We start from the raw sequence: 15,189 nt of genomic DNA, 5'->3' as shown, positions 1-15,189 counted from the left end.
CACTGGACTGGCGGGAGGAACACGAATGGCAAACGACACTGGACTGGCGGGAGGAACACGAATGGCAAACGACACTGGACTAGAGAATCGACAAAGAACTGGGAATGGAAAGGATCAAGAAGCAAGGAAAAGATTTGGTGAAAGAAAATATTTAAAAGAGGCAACAGTGATCGTAAGTACGGAGAACGTGAGTGGAGTGAGAGCGGAGGATATAATTAAAGCGATTTCGGAACAAATTGGAAGTGGAAAGGTGTTGGCTCTAAGACCCAGGCAAGGCAAAGAATATGAACTGACACTAGAACAGGAAGAAATGTGCGACGTTTTAATCGATGGATTGACAATAAAGGGAGTGGACTGTGAAGTAAAGAAGCTGCAAAATAAAGATTACGTTGTTTCATTCATGCACCTGCCTGTCTACCTGGAGGATAATGAAATTTTGGACAAATTGGAAGGATGGGGGGTTTCCCCCATATCTAAAATCAAAAGAAGGTGCTATCCGGGCACTGACGTAGAAGACGGCACCAGGTTTGTGAAGGTGAGGTTCCCCAAAGAAGTGGCATCACTCCCTTATAGCACAAAGCTGGAAACAGCGGAAGGGCCACAGTACTTTAGGGTTGACACCAATGGACATATCTTCAAATCATGGACAAAAAGGAAAAGAACAAGACAAAGAAACAGACAGCGAAGGAGAAATAAGGATGGAGGAGGACGAGAAGAAAAAAGTGGAGAGGGGACAAGGACGAAGAAGATTGCTAAAGGTAAAGCCAAATATAGAAACTGCAAGGAAAAAAGTGTTGAAAAAAGGACTAATGGAGTGTTTAAACAGGTTTGAGGTGTTAAAGGAACTGTAGGAGAAAGACTAAGAATAATGGTTTTTAGATATTTATTCTTTTTATTTTTAATGGTACTAAGTTGTGTGGCTTTTAATGCGAGAGGACTTTTGAACTTAAGGAAATTTGAAAATGTAAAAGAAAAATGTAAAACAGAAGACATTATTGTGCTACAAGAAACAAACTGGAGAGAAAATGTGATGAATGATTTTAAAAAGAGATGGGAAAGAGGGATTTTATACAATAATGGAGATGGGAGGTTTGGAAGAGGAGTGGCTTTTTTAATGAAGGATGATGTTTTTAAAGCAAGTAAAATTCTATACAAAGATACGATGGGGAAATGTATGGTGGTTGAGACAATACATGAAGGAAGAGAATTGATTTTAGTAAATGTACATGCACCAACGGAAGAGAAAGAAAAGAAAGAGTTTTTTAATGTTTTAAGAAGTATTGTAAAGAAGTATAAGGAAATAATAATGATGGGGGATTTTAACACGGTTTTTAATAAACATGACATGGCAGAAGGAATGGTTTTTAAAATTGATACAGGGAGAAAAGAATTAAAAGCATTAATGGCAGAAAATAATATGATAGATGTGTGGAGAGAAAGAAATGAAAGGAAAAAAGAATTTTCAAGGATACAAATAGTAGGGAGCTTTGTGTGCAAAACAAGAATTGACTTTATTTTATGTACGAGGAATGTGGAGAATTTTATCGAAAATATTAAGTATGAAGACACAAGTTTGAGCGATCACAAGTTTTTATTTTTTAAAATGGACTGGAATAAAGTGCAAAGAGGGCCAGGGATATGGGTTTTAAATACTAAAATGTTAGAAAATGAAGACTATGTTTTAAAGGTTAAAGAAATTATAGAAAAAGAAAAGGAAAATGAAATGTATGAAGAAGATAAGAGAATATGGTGGGAGAACGTAAAGTTTTTAATTAAAAAATTCTCGATTAAGTATTGTAGTATAATACGCAAATGCAAAAGATACAAAGAAAAAGAAATAAAGGAAAGTTTGGAAGTGGAATTGAATAAAGAAAATAAAGATATACAAAAGATAAAGGAAATGGAGGGAAAACTGAAAGAAATAGAGGAAAAAGAATATGAGGGGGCGAGGTTAAGAAGCAAAGCTAAATATACAGTGGAGGGAGAAAAATGCACCAAGTTTTTTTTTGATTCGGAAAAAAATAAAGGGAAAGCTGAAACGATTAAAGAGATAAGAGGAAAAAATGGGGAAATTGTAGAAGGGAATGAAAAAATTTTAGAAGAAATAAGGAATTTTTATGAAGAGCTTTTTAGTACAAGGGGTGTAAAAGAAAACGAAAAAAGGGAATTGTTGAATCAGATAAAAGCAAAAATTAGCGAGGAAGATAAAAAAGAATGTGATCAAGAAGTCAGAGAAGAGGAGATAGAAAGAGCAATACAGCAGCTGAATAAAAAGAAAAGTCCAGGAATAGATGGTTTAGGAAGTGAATTTTATATATGTTTTAAAGAGATTTTAACAAAGATTTTAAAGGAAGTTTTTAGAGAAATTTTTGGAAAAGAAGAAGTTAATGAAAGAATGGGGATGGGGATAACAAAACTGATATATAAAAGGAAAGGAGAAAAAGTAGATTTAAAAAACTACAGGCCGATCACAATGCTAAACACGGATCTTAAGATTTTAGCGAAAGTTTTAGCAAACAGGTTAAAGGAAGTAATGCCAAGTATAATCAAAACAAATCAAGCGTACGGAGTAAAAGGAAGAGATATAGCGGACACGACAATGAGCATAAGAGACACAATATGGTACTTGAAAGAAGAGAAAGAAGAAGGATACGTAATTAGTTTAGATTTTGAAAAAGCTTTTGATAGGGTTGAACACGGGTATTTATTTGATGTTTTAAAGAAATTTGGTTTTGGGGGAGATTTTATTAAATGGATTGAGATTTTATATAAGGGTGCTTTAACAAGAATAAAATGTAATGGGTTTTTAACAGAATGTTTTAAAATCACAAGATCAATAAGACAGGGGTGTCCACTTTCAGCGTTATTATATTCACTTGTATCGGAACCGTTGGGATTGGCTATAAAACAAAAAGAAGAAATAACTGGAATTGAAATTGAGGAAAACAAGTCTGAAGGGAAGGTTTTTCAATATGCCGATGACACAACGATAATAGTAAAAGGAAAGGAGAGCGTTATAGAAGTTATGAAGGTTGTAGAAGAATATTGTAAAGGATCTGGGAGTAAAGTAAATGAAGATAAGACGGTGTATATGAGATTTGGTAAAGCTATGATTTTAAGGGATTGTTTTAATTTCAAGGAAGTGGAAGAAATAAGGATTTTAGGAATTTTAATGGGGAAAAATTAGAGGAAAGTAAGAGATGAAATGTGGGAGCAACTAGTAACAGAAATAGAGAGAAGGTTAAATTTTTGGAAATTGAGAACATTAAACTTGAAAGGGAAGGTTTTAATATTGAATGTTTTAATGGTTTCTAAGCTATGTTATGTTTTATATGTGTCGGAGATGCCATTGTGGACAGAAAAGAGGCTGAAGAAATGTTTTCTTGACTTTTTATGGGAGGGGAAACCAGCAAGAATAGCTTTTAACACACTTTTAGGGGCAGTAGACAAGGGGGGTTTAGGATTAATAGATGTGGAACAGAGAAAAAATAGTTTGAGAGTTAAAATAGTGAAGAAATACCTACAAGATGAGGGCAAAGCAGAGTGGAAAAAGACCATGAAATATTTTTTAAACAAATGTGGGAATTTTAATATGGGGGATGGAATTTTATGGATGAAAACGAAGATTTGGATGACGGAAAGACTACCAGAGTTTTATAGAGAAATTTTGAGTGCCTGGGGAAAATTTTTAGCCAAAGTCGAGTATGATCCACATGGGAGAGAAAACATTTTAAATCAACCTCTGTTCTTAAACAAAAACATTTTAAAACAAGACAAAGAAATGTTTTTAAAGAAATGGATGGAAGTGGGGATAACAAGAGTGAGAGACGTTTTATATGAATTCAAAGAAGGGTTTTTACCAACACAATTTATTGTGGATGCAATGGAGGAGGCAAAAGAGGATTACAGTGAACAAGAAATTTTAAATAAATATGATATCATTAAAAGTGCAATACCCAAAGAGTGGATTAAAAGAATAGAATGTATGGAAGGAGAGCCAAAAGAGAAATGTATTTATGTGAAATTGGGGGGAAAAGTGAATGATTTTAAGGAATGTACTGTGAAAATGATTTATTGTTCTTTTAGAGATGATGTTTTTAAAGAGCCAATTGCAAATGAATACTGGGTGCAGAAATTCAAAGATTTAAAAAAAGAGTGTATATGGAGAAACATGAGGGGGAAGTGTGTGGAAACAAAATTCGGATGTTTAGAATATTTTATAAGACATAAAGTGATTTTTACTCAGGCAATTTTAAATAAAATAGGAATTGAGCAAAACGCTCTGTGTAAAGTGTGCCAGGAAAAGGAAGAGTGGATTTTACATATGTTTTTATACTGTAAAGAACTGGAGGAATTTTTAAGGAAATGTAAATGCTTAATTAAAGAGTTGACTGAGGAGTGGGATGAAAGTGTAATGGAATGGAACAGAGTTGTGATGTTTGGTTGGGAAAAGAAGTGTCAAAACAAAAGTTTTATAAATCTGTGTGTAATGTTGATGAAAAGTGCAATATGGGAGAGAAGTACTGTGGCTAAAAAGGAAAAAATTGTGTTGGATGTTTGGACTATGTTTAAAAGGAAAACTGAATTGTATATTGAAAGATTGTATGTTTATTTTAAATGTGAAAATATGTTGGATGCTTTTTATGATATTTTTACCCCAAAAGTTTGTTGTGTCCTTAAAGACCAAATGTGGAAGCTGCCGGGAAGTGATGGAGTTTTTTAAATAATGTATGTAAATGGAATATATGTGATGTAGAGATGTATGTAGAAGAAAATATGTATTTTTTATTGTATTTATTTTTATTGTATTTTATTGATTGAAATTTCTTAATAAAAAATAAATTAAAAAAAAGGCACGCCCGATCTCGTCTGATCTCGGAAGCTAAGCAGGGTCGGGCCTGGTTAGTACTTGGATGGGAGACCGCCTGGGAATACCAGGTGTTGTAAGCTTTTTAAAAAATAAAATAAAATAAAATAAAATAAAAAAGAGTCCCTGAGCTTCAAAAAGCCTTAAAAAGTCTCTGAGATTCTTCAGAAAGCATGAAAGAGTTTGAGTTTTTTCAAAAGTTCTTCTTAGTTTTCTTCATTAATGGTCTAACCTTTTAAATAGCCCAATTTTGGCAGCAGTTTTCGCTTACGGCCATACCACCTTGAGGGCGCCCTAGAGCAACCAGGAAGTAGTGTGGCAGTAGTGGGTGAGGAAGGCTCACCAAACGTGTTTCTGTGTTTTTTCGTTTGTTTTTGTCATAATCAGTGTTTTTTTGTTAGTTTTTTTGTTTTGTTTTTTGTTTAAGCTAAATCCTCCCAACAGCATACGCTGTTTGGGAGGAATTTTGTCTGCGTGTTTTTCTTTGATGGATGGACAAAGGTTAACGGACATTGCAATGGCTGGAGTACCACGAGGGCGAAACGACCACGGACCGGACGAACAACAAAGAGATGGACAAGAACGGGGGAAAGAAGCGAGAAAGGAGAAAGCGAAAAGGATGTACAAAAAGGAAGCGACAATAACGGTGGATTTAAGAGATGAAAAAGAGGTGAGAGCGATGGATATCATAAAAGCAGTGACGGAGAAGATCGGAGAAGGAAAGATTTTGGCAGTGAGACCTAAACAAACAAATGAATATGAAGTTACACTTGAACGGGAGGAGGATACGGGATGCTTAATGGACGGATTGGATATTAAAGGAATGACATTCGAGGTAAAGAGTCTTCACAACAGGGACTATGTTGTCTCTTTTATGCACCTGCCGGCCTTCACTGAGGATGCGGACATTTTTAATAAGCTGGAACAATGGGGAGTAATCCCAGTTTCTGTGGTGAAAAGGAGGTTTTATCCGGGCACAAATATAGAGGACGGCACACGCTTTTTAAAAGTAAGGTTCCCAAGGGAGGTGGCATCACTACCATACAGCACAAGACTGGAAACAGCTGAAGGACCACAATACTTCAGAGTGATGCACAGTCATCAGGTGAAAACCTGTCGACTGTGCATGAGCCCGGACCACGTGGTGAAAGACTGTCCAGATTTTAAGTGTTTTAAATGTGACGAGAAAGGCCACTTTGCAAGGAACTGCAACGCTGTTAAGTGCCCGGATTGCCGAGAGGTTCTCACTAAATGTGAATGCTGGACGGGGCGAGAGGAGGAAGAAGAGGAGCAGGTGAGCGGGCAGGTGCTAGAAAGAGACACAGAAAAGGAGCAAGAAGAAGAAAACGGAGGAAAGGAGACGAGTGAAATTACAGAAAATAAACAAAGTGAGGAACGGATGGACGATGAGTATAAACAGGGGGAACAAACACAACAAGAGGATAAAAACTGGACACAAATGGACATGAATGTAAGCTTGGAAAGTGAAGTAGACAGAGCAGAACAAAAGGACACGGAGCAGAATGAGGAAATGGAAAAGGAAGCGGAAAATGAAGAAGATGACAATGTAGTTCCATCAAATAAAAGGAGAAGATCAATACAGATAAAACCGAACACTGAAGGAGCGAGAAAAAGAGTGACTTTAAAAGGTGAGCAACAAAGTATAGATGAAAAGGAGCTGGTAAAGGACTCGGAGGAGAATGAATGAAAAGATGGATTTTAGCAATGTCTTTTTAAGAACTTTTTTTTGTGTCATGATTTTAAGAATGGTTACTTTTAATGCTAGGGGTTTAATGGACATGAGGAAATTTGAAAAAGTGAAGGAAATGTGTAAAAGAGAAGATGTGATAATGTTACAAGAGACTAACTGGAAAGACTTGCATATAAGTGAAATAAGAAAAAAATGGAATGGAGAGATTTTATACAACAACGGGGATGATAGATTTGGAAGAGGAGTTGCAGTACTAATAAGAGAAAATAGAGATATAAAATGTAAAGTAGTATATAAAGATAAAGTGGGGAAATGTATAGGTTTTGAAATGGAATATGAAGAGAACAAAATACTTGTGGTAAATGTGCATGCACCCCCGGAAGAGATTAAGAAGAGGGAATATTTTAATGGTTTAAGGGAACTTTTAAGGAAATATAAGGATATTGTTATTATGGGGGATTTTAATGTTGTTTTTAGTAAACTGGACATGGCTGAAGGAATGGTTTTTAAGACAGATACAGGAAGAAAAGAGTTAAAAGGGCTGATGGAAGAAAATGAATTGATTGATGTATGGAGGGAAAGAAATGAAAAGAGAAAAGAATTTTCAAGAAGACAAATTGTGGGGAATTTTATTTGTAAAACGAGAATTGATTTTATTTTATGTACACGGAATATGGAAAGCTATTTAGAAAAAATAAGATATGAAGAAACTAGTTTAAGTGATCACAAGCCTATTTTTATGCAAATTGATTGGGATACAGTGAAAAGAGGGCCGGGAGTATGGGTTTTAAACACAGGGATTTTAAAGAACGAAGACTATGTTTTAAGTGTACAGGAAATTATAACAAAGGAAAAAGAAAATGGAATGTATAGAGAAGACAAAAGGATTTGGTGGGAAAATGTGAAGTATTTAATCAAAAATTTTAGCATAAAATATTGTGGGATAATTCAGAGATGTAAAAAGGGTAAAGAAAGAGACATACGAGAACAACTAGAAAAGGAATTGAACATGAATGAAAAAGATATACAAAAAATAAAAGAAATAGAGGGAAAACTGAAAGAAATAGAAGAGAAGAAATATAATGGGGCACGATTAAGAAGTAAAGCAAAGTATACAGTGGAAGGAGAGAAATGTACTAATTTTTTTTTTGATTTGGAAAGAAGAAGGGGAATTTCACAAACAATTAAAAGAATACAAAGGGAAGATGGAGAGATAGTGGAAACAAATGAAGAGATACTAAAAGCAATAAAAGCATACTATGGAAAGCTATTCAAAGCAGAAGGAGTAAAGGAGGAAGAAAAACTAGAATTATTGAAACAAATAAAGACCAAAGTAGGAGAGGATGACAAAAAAGAGTGTGACCTAGAGATAAGAGAAGAAGAGATAAAAAGAGCAATAAGTGAACTGAATAAAAGGAAAAACCCAGGTATTGACGGTTTAGGGAATGAATTTTATATAACTTTTAAGGATTTTTTAATGGATATTTTAAAAGAAGTATATGAAGAGACTTTTAAGAAAGATGAAATGAATCAGAGAATGGGGATGGGATTAATTAAGTTGATATATAAAAGAAAAGGAAAAAGCAGATTAAAAAAATTATAGACCCATCACAATGTTGAACACAGATTTGAAAATTTTAACAAAAGTTTTAGCCAACAGATTGAAAGAGGTAATGCCAACCATAATCAAAACAAATCAAGTATATGGAGTGAAAGGGAAGGATATAGCAGACACAACAATAAGTATAATAGATAGAATAAGGTATATGAAAGAAAAAAATAAGGATGGATATGTTATTAGTTTGGATTTTGAAAAGGCCTTCGACAGAGTAGAACATGACTATTTATTTGAGATTTTAAGTGGGTATGGGTTTGGGGAAAGTTTTATCAAATGGATTAAAATTTTATAAAAAGGAGCAATAACAAGAGTAAAATGTAATGGGTTTTTAACAGAATGTTTTAAATTAACTAGGTCAATAAGACAAGGATGTCCACTATCAGCACTTTTATATTCACTAGTTGCAGAACCTTTGGGATTAGCTGTTAAAAGAGATAAAGAAGTAAAAGGGATAGACATTGAAGAGAGTGGGGAAAATGAAAACATGTTTCAATACGCAGACGATACAACAATAATGGTTAAGGATATAAACAGTGTTAAAAAAGCAATGGAAGTGGTACAGACGTTTTGTAGGGGATCAGGGAGCAAGATAAATGAAGAGAAAACAGTATATATGAGATTTGGAGGGGCGAGTGTTTTAGCAAATGATTTTAAGTTTAAAGAATCAAAGGAAATAAAGATCCTAGGTGTTTTAATAGGGAAAGACGAAAAATATGTTGAAGTAGTAATGTGGGAAGAAATACTAGGAGGAATTGAAAGAAGGTTAAATTTTTGGAAATTGCGGACTTTAAGTTTAAAGGGGAAGGTTTTGATTGTAAATGTTTTAATGGTAGCAAAGTTGTGGTATGTTTTATATGTGACTTCTATGCCGATGTGGGTGGAAAAAAGGCTGAAGAAATGTTTTCTGGATTTTATATGGGATGGAAAACCTCCAAGAATTGCATACAATACTATAATAGGAGAAGTTGGAAAGGGAGGGATGGGATTGATAGATGTGGAACAAAGAAAAAATAGCTTAAGAGTTAAAGTAATAAAAAAGTATCTGGATGAGAAAATTAAAACAACGTGGAAAAAGACGATGGAATATTTTTTAAATAAATGTGGGAATTTTAATTTGGGAGATAATATTTTATGGATGAAAACTAAGAATTGGATGGTGAAAGGAATGCCAGATTTTTACAGAGAATTGATGAGTGCTTGGGGGAAATTTTTAACTATTGATAATTTTAATCCTCAAGGTAGAGAGAGCATTTTAAACCAGCCTTTATTCTTAAACAGCGGCATTTTAAATCAGGGGAATGTGATTTTTTTAAAGAAATGGTGGGATGTTGGGATCACAAGAGTTAGAGATATTTTATATGAATTTAAAGAGGGATTTTTACCATTACAGTATATAATAGATACAATGGAAGTGGCAAAAGAGGATTTTAATGAACAAGAACTACAAAATAAGTATGAAATAATGAAAGAAGCAATACCCAAAGAGTGGATAAAAAGAATAGAAGATATGGAAGAAGAGAAACAAGGGAAAAAAGTGAATGTAAAGTTGGGAGAAAAACGATATGCTTTTAATGAATGTACTGTGAAAATGTTTTACTGTTTTTTTAGAGAGGGGGTTTTCAGAAAACCAAAAGTCAATGAGTACTGGGTACAGAAATACAAAGATCTAAAAGAAGAGGATATATGGAATAACATGAAAGGTACAATGATAGACGCAAAATTGGAGAGTTTTGAATATTTAATCAGACACAGAGCAATTTTTACTGACATTATTTTAAAAAAAATCCACATGGAACTAAGTGAAACATGTAAAGTGTGTAATGTGGAAGATGAAAGTTTTTTACACTTGTTTTTAAATTGTAGAGAATTGGAAGATTTTAACAAAAAGGGTAAAAGACTGATTGAAATGTTGAGAGGGGAATCCAATGAGAGGACTGTAGAATGGAATAGAGTGGTGATGTTTGGGATGGAAGAAAAGGGTAAAAACAAAAGTTTTATTAATCTGTGTGTGATGCTAATGAAAAGTGCAATATGGGAGAGAAGAATTGTAGCAAAAAAGGAAAAAATCGTGTTGGATGTTTGGATTGCTTTTAAAAGGAAAACTGAATTGTATATTGAAGGATTGTATGAGTATTTTAAATGTGAAAATAAGTTGGATGTTTTTTATGGTGTTTTTACCCCAAAAGTTTGTGGTGTTTTAAAGGATCTAATGTGGAAGTTGCCTGGAAGTGAAGAAGTTTTTTAAATTATGTAAATGATTTGTGATGTAGAATGGTTGTGGAAGAAAATCTGTATCTTTTAATTTCTATTTGATTTTATTGTATTTTATTGATTGAAATTTTCCAATAAAAAAAATAAATAAATAAAAAAAGGCACGCCCGATCTCGTCTGATCTCGGAAGCTAAGCAGGGTCGGGCCTGGTTAGTACTTGGATGGGAGACCGCCTGGGAATACCAGGTGCTGTAAGCTTTTAAAAAAATAAAATAAAATAAAAAAGAGTCCCTGAGCTTCTTCAAAAAGCCTTAAAAAGTCTCTGAGATTCTTCAGAAAGCATGAAAGAGTTTGAGTTTTTTCAAAACTTCTTCTTAGTTTTCTTCACTAATGGTCTAACCTTTTAAATAGCCCAATTTTGGCAGCAGTTTTCGCTTACGGCCATACCACCTTGGGCACGCCCGATCTTGGTACGATCCAGGAAGTAATTGGAGTGTTAGAGTGAAACTCTTTTGCTACATTTTTGTTTTTTGTTTGTTAATTTTGTTTTGTTTTTGAAGTTTGAAGAGAAAGACTTTTTCTAGAATTTTATTTTGTTTTAAACCACGAACCAGCAGCTTTTTGCTGTCTGGGGAGTGGTTTGTTATTTTGATTTTGAGTTGGAATGAGTGTAACGGACAGACCTACTGGTTATGAAATGGCAACGGAGGTGGAACAAGCAAAGGCAAAAGAAAATGGAAACGGATTAACGCAACGAGATGAGATGACGGCAAAAGAACACAAGAAACAAAGAACTTATTCTAAAGAAGCAACGGCAACGATTGACATCAGTAAAGTACAAAATGGAGGAGCTGAGGACATAATAAGAGCAATCAAAGGAATTATAGGAGTGGAGAAAATCCTTGCGGTAAGGCCAAAGACTAATAAGCAATATGAAGTGACTTTTGAAACGGAGGAAGATTGTGATGAGCTGCTTAATGGTTTAGAAATTAAAGGACAATCATGTGACGTTAAAAAATTACGGGACAGGGAGTATGTCGTTTCGTTCATGCACCTGCCTGTGTATCTTGAAGATGAAGCCGTAATAACAAAGCTGGAAGGATGGGGAGTTACCCCCACAACGGAGATAAGAAGGAGGTTTTACCCAGGGACGGAGATAGAGGATGGAACAAGATTTTTGAAAGTCAAGTTCCCAAAGGAGGTGGCGTCGCTGCCGTACAGTTCTAAGTTTGAGACAGCGGAGGGCTTGCAGTTCTTCAGGATAATACACAGTAGACAGGTCAGAACTTGCCGACTGTGTATAAGTCCGGAGCACATCCTCAAAGACTGTCCTGAGTTCAAATGTTTCAAGTGTGATGAGCAGGGACATTTTGCAAGAGACTGTACGGCAATCGAATGCCCAGAATGCGGAAATCCTCTCAACAAATGTGAATGCTGGATGGGAGGTGATGAGGAGGAAACAGACGAGCGGCAACAGATGGATGGGCAGGTGTGTGACGAGACAACAGAAACCATGGAGACGGTCGAACAGATGGAAAATAGACAGCAAGAGTTAATAGAAGGTGTGGAATATCAACAGCGGAAACAACAAAGTCATCGGGAGGGAGAAGAGGAGAGAATGGAGGAGTACGCAACTGAGAGAGAGGAACAGAAAATAACGGAGGAAAAGGAAATAAGTGATAATGAGGAGAATAAAGAGAAGGAAAAACTGGACATGGAACAGCAGGCTGCAAGGGAAGAAATAGAAAGTGTGGAATATCAGCAGCGGAAACACCGGAGTCATCAGGACGGAGAAGAGGAGAGAATGGACGAGGACGCAACTGAGAGAGAGGAACAGGGAATAATGGAGGAAAAAGAAATAAGTGATAATGAGGGGAACGAAGAGAAAGAGAAACTGGATATGGGACAGCATATTGCAAGGAAAGAAAGAGGGAAAAGTGGAATGACAACAAGAAGAATGCCAATGAAGGTAAAGCCAAATGTCAATGTGGCAAGAAAAAAAAAAAGGTACTGAAATGAAGTTGGGAATGGTACAGGAACAAGAACATGAGAAAGATTGAAGATGAATGTTTTTAATTATTTATTTTTCTATAGTATAGTTTTAAATTTGGTATGTTGGAATGCACGAGGATTAATGGGAAAAGGGAAATTTGAAATGGTAAATGAACTATGTAAAGAACAAGATGTGATAATTCTACAAGAAACAAACTGGAAAGAAGAAATGATAGAGGATATGAAAAATAGATGGAAAGGGCAAATATTTTATAATAATGGTGATGGAAGGATGGGAAGGGGGGTAGCAATTCTAATAAGAGAAAATGTTGAAATTAATGCATATGAAGTATATAATGACAAAAAAGGGAAATGTAATGGGATTAAAATTACACAGGGTGAAAATGAATTTGTGATAATTAACTTACATGCACCTACGCATGAGGGAGAAAAGAGGGAATTTTTGAGGGCATTAGGATCTTAACAAAGAAATGGAAAAAATGTAATTTTAGTTGGCGATTTTAATACAGTTTTTAGTAAAATTGACATGGCAGATGGGATGGTTTTTAAAACAGATATGGGAAGGAAAGTGTTAAAAGAAATGATGGAGGAGGGAAACTTGAAGGATGTTTGGAGAGATAAAAATGAAAGGAAAAGAGACTTTTCCAGAAGACAATTAGTAGGGAATTTCATGTGTCAGACAAGAATAGATTTTATTTTGAGTGTAAGGGAAATGGAATGTTTTCTGGAGGACATTTGTTATAAGGATACAAGCTTGAGTGATCATAAGATGCTTTTATGGAAAATTGATTTTAGTAGAGAAAAAAGAGGGCCTGGTGTTTGGATTTTAAATGCAGAAATACTGGCAAATGAAAGTTACAGAATAGGAATTGAAGGAATATTAGAAAAAGAGAAAGAGGATGGAATGTACTTTGAAGATAAAAGATTGTGGTGGCAAAATGTAAAATATGAAATAAAGAAATATTCTATGAATTACAGTAAACTGGTACAGAGGGTCAAAAAAGCAAAAGAGGTAAAAATAAGGGCAAAGCTAAGAGACGAGACAAATAAAAGTAAAGTACAGATAGAACAGATAATACGGTGGGAAGAAGAGCTAAGGAAATTTGAGGAAGAAAAGTGTAAAGGAGCAATATTAAGAAGTAAGGCAAAATATACAATTGAAGGAGAGAAATGTACAAAATTTTTCTTTGGTTTAGAAAAAAACAGAAGAAAAGCGGAAATGATAAAAGAATTACAAAATAAAAAAGGAGAAATAGTGAAAGACATAAAAGGGATTTTAAAAGAGGTAAAAGAGTATTATGGAGAACTTTTTGGAACAAAAGGAATAGATGAAAAAGAGAAAAACCTATTACTAGAGTGTGTTACGGCTAAAGTAAGTAAAGAGGATAAGGAAGAATGTGAAAAAGAAATTAGCAAAGAGGAAATTATACAAGCTATAAATAGTTTAAAAGGAAGGAAAAGCCCAGGCACGGATGGGATAGTAAATGAATTCTATAAAGTTTTTAAAGAGAGAATAAGTGAAATTTTACAAGAAGTATATCAGGAGATTTTTAAGAAAGGGGAAATTGACCAGAGGATGAGTATGGGATTGATGAAATTGATTTATAAAAGGAAAGGAAGTAAAAATATTTTAAGTAATTTTAGGCCAATAACAATGTTAAATACAGATTTGAAAATACTAGCTAAGGTTTTTGCAAACAGACTTAAAAATGTTTTACCAACAGTTATAATGACTAACCAAGCGTATGGGGTGAGAGGGAGAGATATTGCAGATATTACAGGTGGTATAAGAGACATAATAAGTTATTTAAATGAAACACAGGAGGATGGATATGTTGTTAATTTAGATTTTGAAAAGGCTTTTGATAGGGTAGAACATGGGTTTTTATTTTCAATTTTAGAACATTTTGGGTTTGGGAAAAATTTTAATGATTGGATAAAGATTTTATATAAAAATGTAATGACAAGAGTAAAGTGTAATGGGTTTTTAACTGAACCTTTTAGAATAACCAGGTCTATTAGACAAGGATGTCCACTTTCTGCACAGCTGTATACTTTGGTAGCAGAACCTTTAGGATTAATGATTAAAAAAGATGAATGTATAAAAGGTATTAGAATAGAAGAAGGCAAAGAAGAAAAAAGGATATTTCAGTATGCAGATGACACAACGTTGTTTTTAAAAGATTTAGAAAGTGTGAAGGAAGTAATGAGAAAAGTAGAGAGATATGGAAAAGGAACAGGAGCAAGAGTGAATGAAGAAAAGACAGTGTACATGAGGTTTGGAAGGGTACCAAATTTGGTTGGGGTTGTACATTTTGAGGAAGTAAAAGAAACAAAAATTTTGGGGGTGACTTTAGGGAAAGATGAGAAGGGGGCAAGAGAAAGAATGTTTGAAATGATGGTGGTAGAAATGGAGAGGAGATTAATTTTTTGGAGGGGAAGGATGTTAAGTTTGAAAGGGAAAATTTTAGTGGTAAATGCATTAATGTTATCTAAAATGTGGTATATTTTAACTGTTAGTGCAACACCAAGATGGGTGGAAATGAGACTGAAAAGATGCGTGACAGAATTCGTTTGGGAGAAAAAACCCCCAAGAGTTGCATATAACACTTTGATTGGACAGACAGATAAAGGAGGGATGGGGTTAGCTGATGTAGAACTAAAGAAGAAAAGTATGAGGATCAAAGTGGTGAAAAAATATATAGATGAAGAGGAAAAGGGGGAATGGAAAGAAACAATGAAATATTTTTTGAACAAATGTGGGGAGGT

The 15,189-nt window shown here is 34.5% G+C and overlaps 1 long non-coding RNA gene across 1 annotated transcript in view; it reads right to left on the bottom strand.

The window, feature by feature from the left end:
• The window catches only part of LOC143726135 (uncharacterized), a 390,493-nt gene that overhangs the window by 363,781 nt on the left and 11,523 nt on the right, over window positions 1–15,189 (bottom strand). The window lies entirely within an intron of this gene.

The sequence above is a fragment of the Siphateles boraxobius genome, unplaced genomic scaffold (genome assembly GCF_051911475.1).
Source record: "Siphateles boraxobius isolate OS27281-9 unplaced genomic scaffold, OSU_SipBor_1 77, whole genome shotgun sequence".
NCBI lineage: Eukaryota > Metazoa > Chordata > Actinopteri > Cypriniformes > Leuciscidae > Siphateles > Siphateles boraxobius.
The sequence above is the reverse complement of the archived record's forward strand: the minus strand, read 5'-3'. Positions and strand labels throughout refer to the sequence as shown.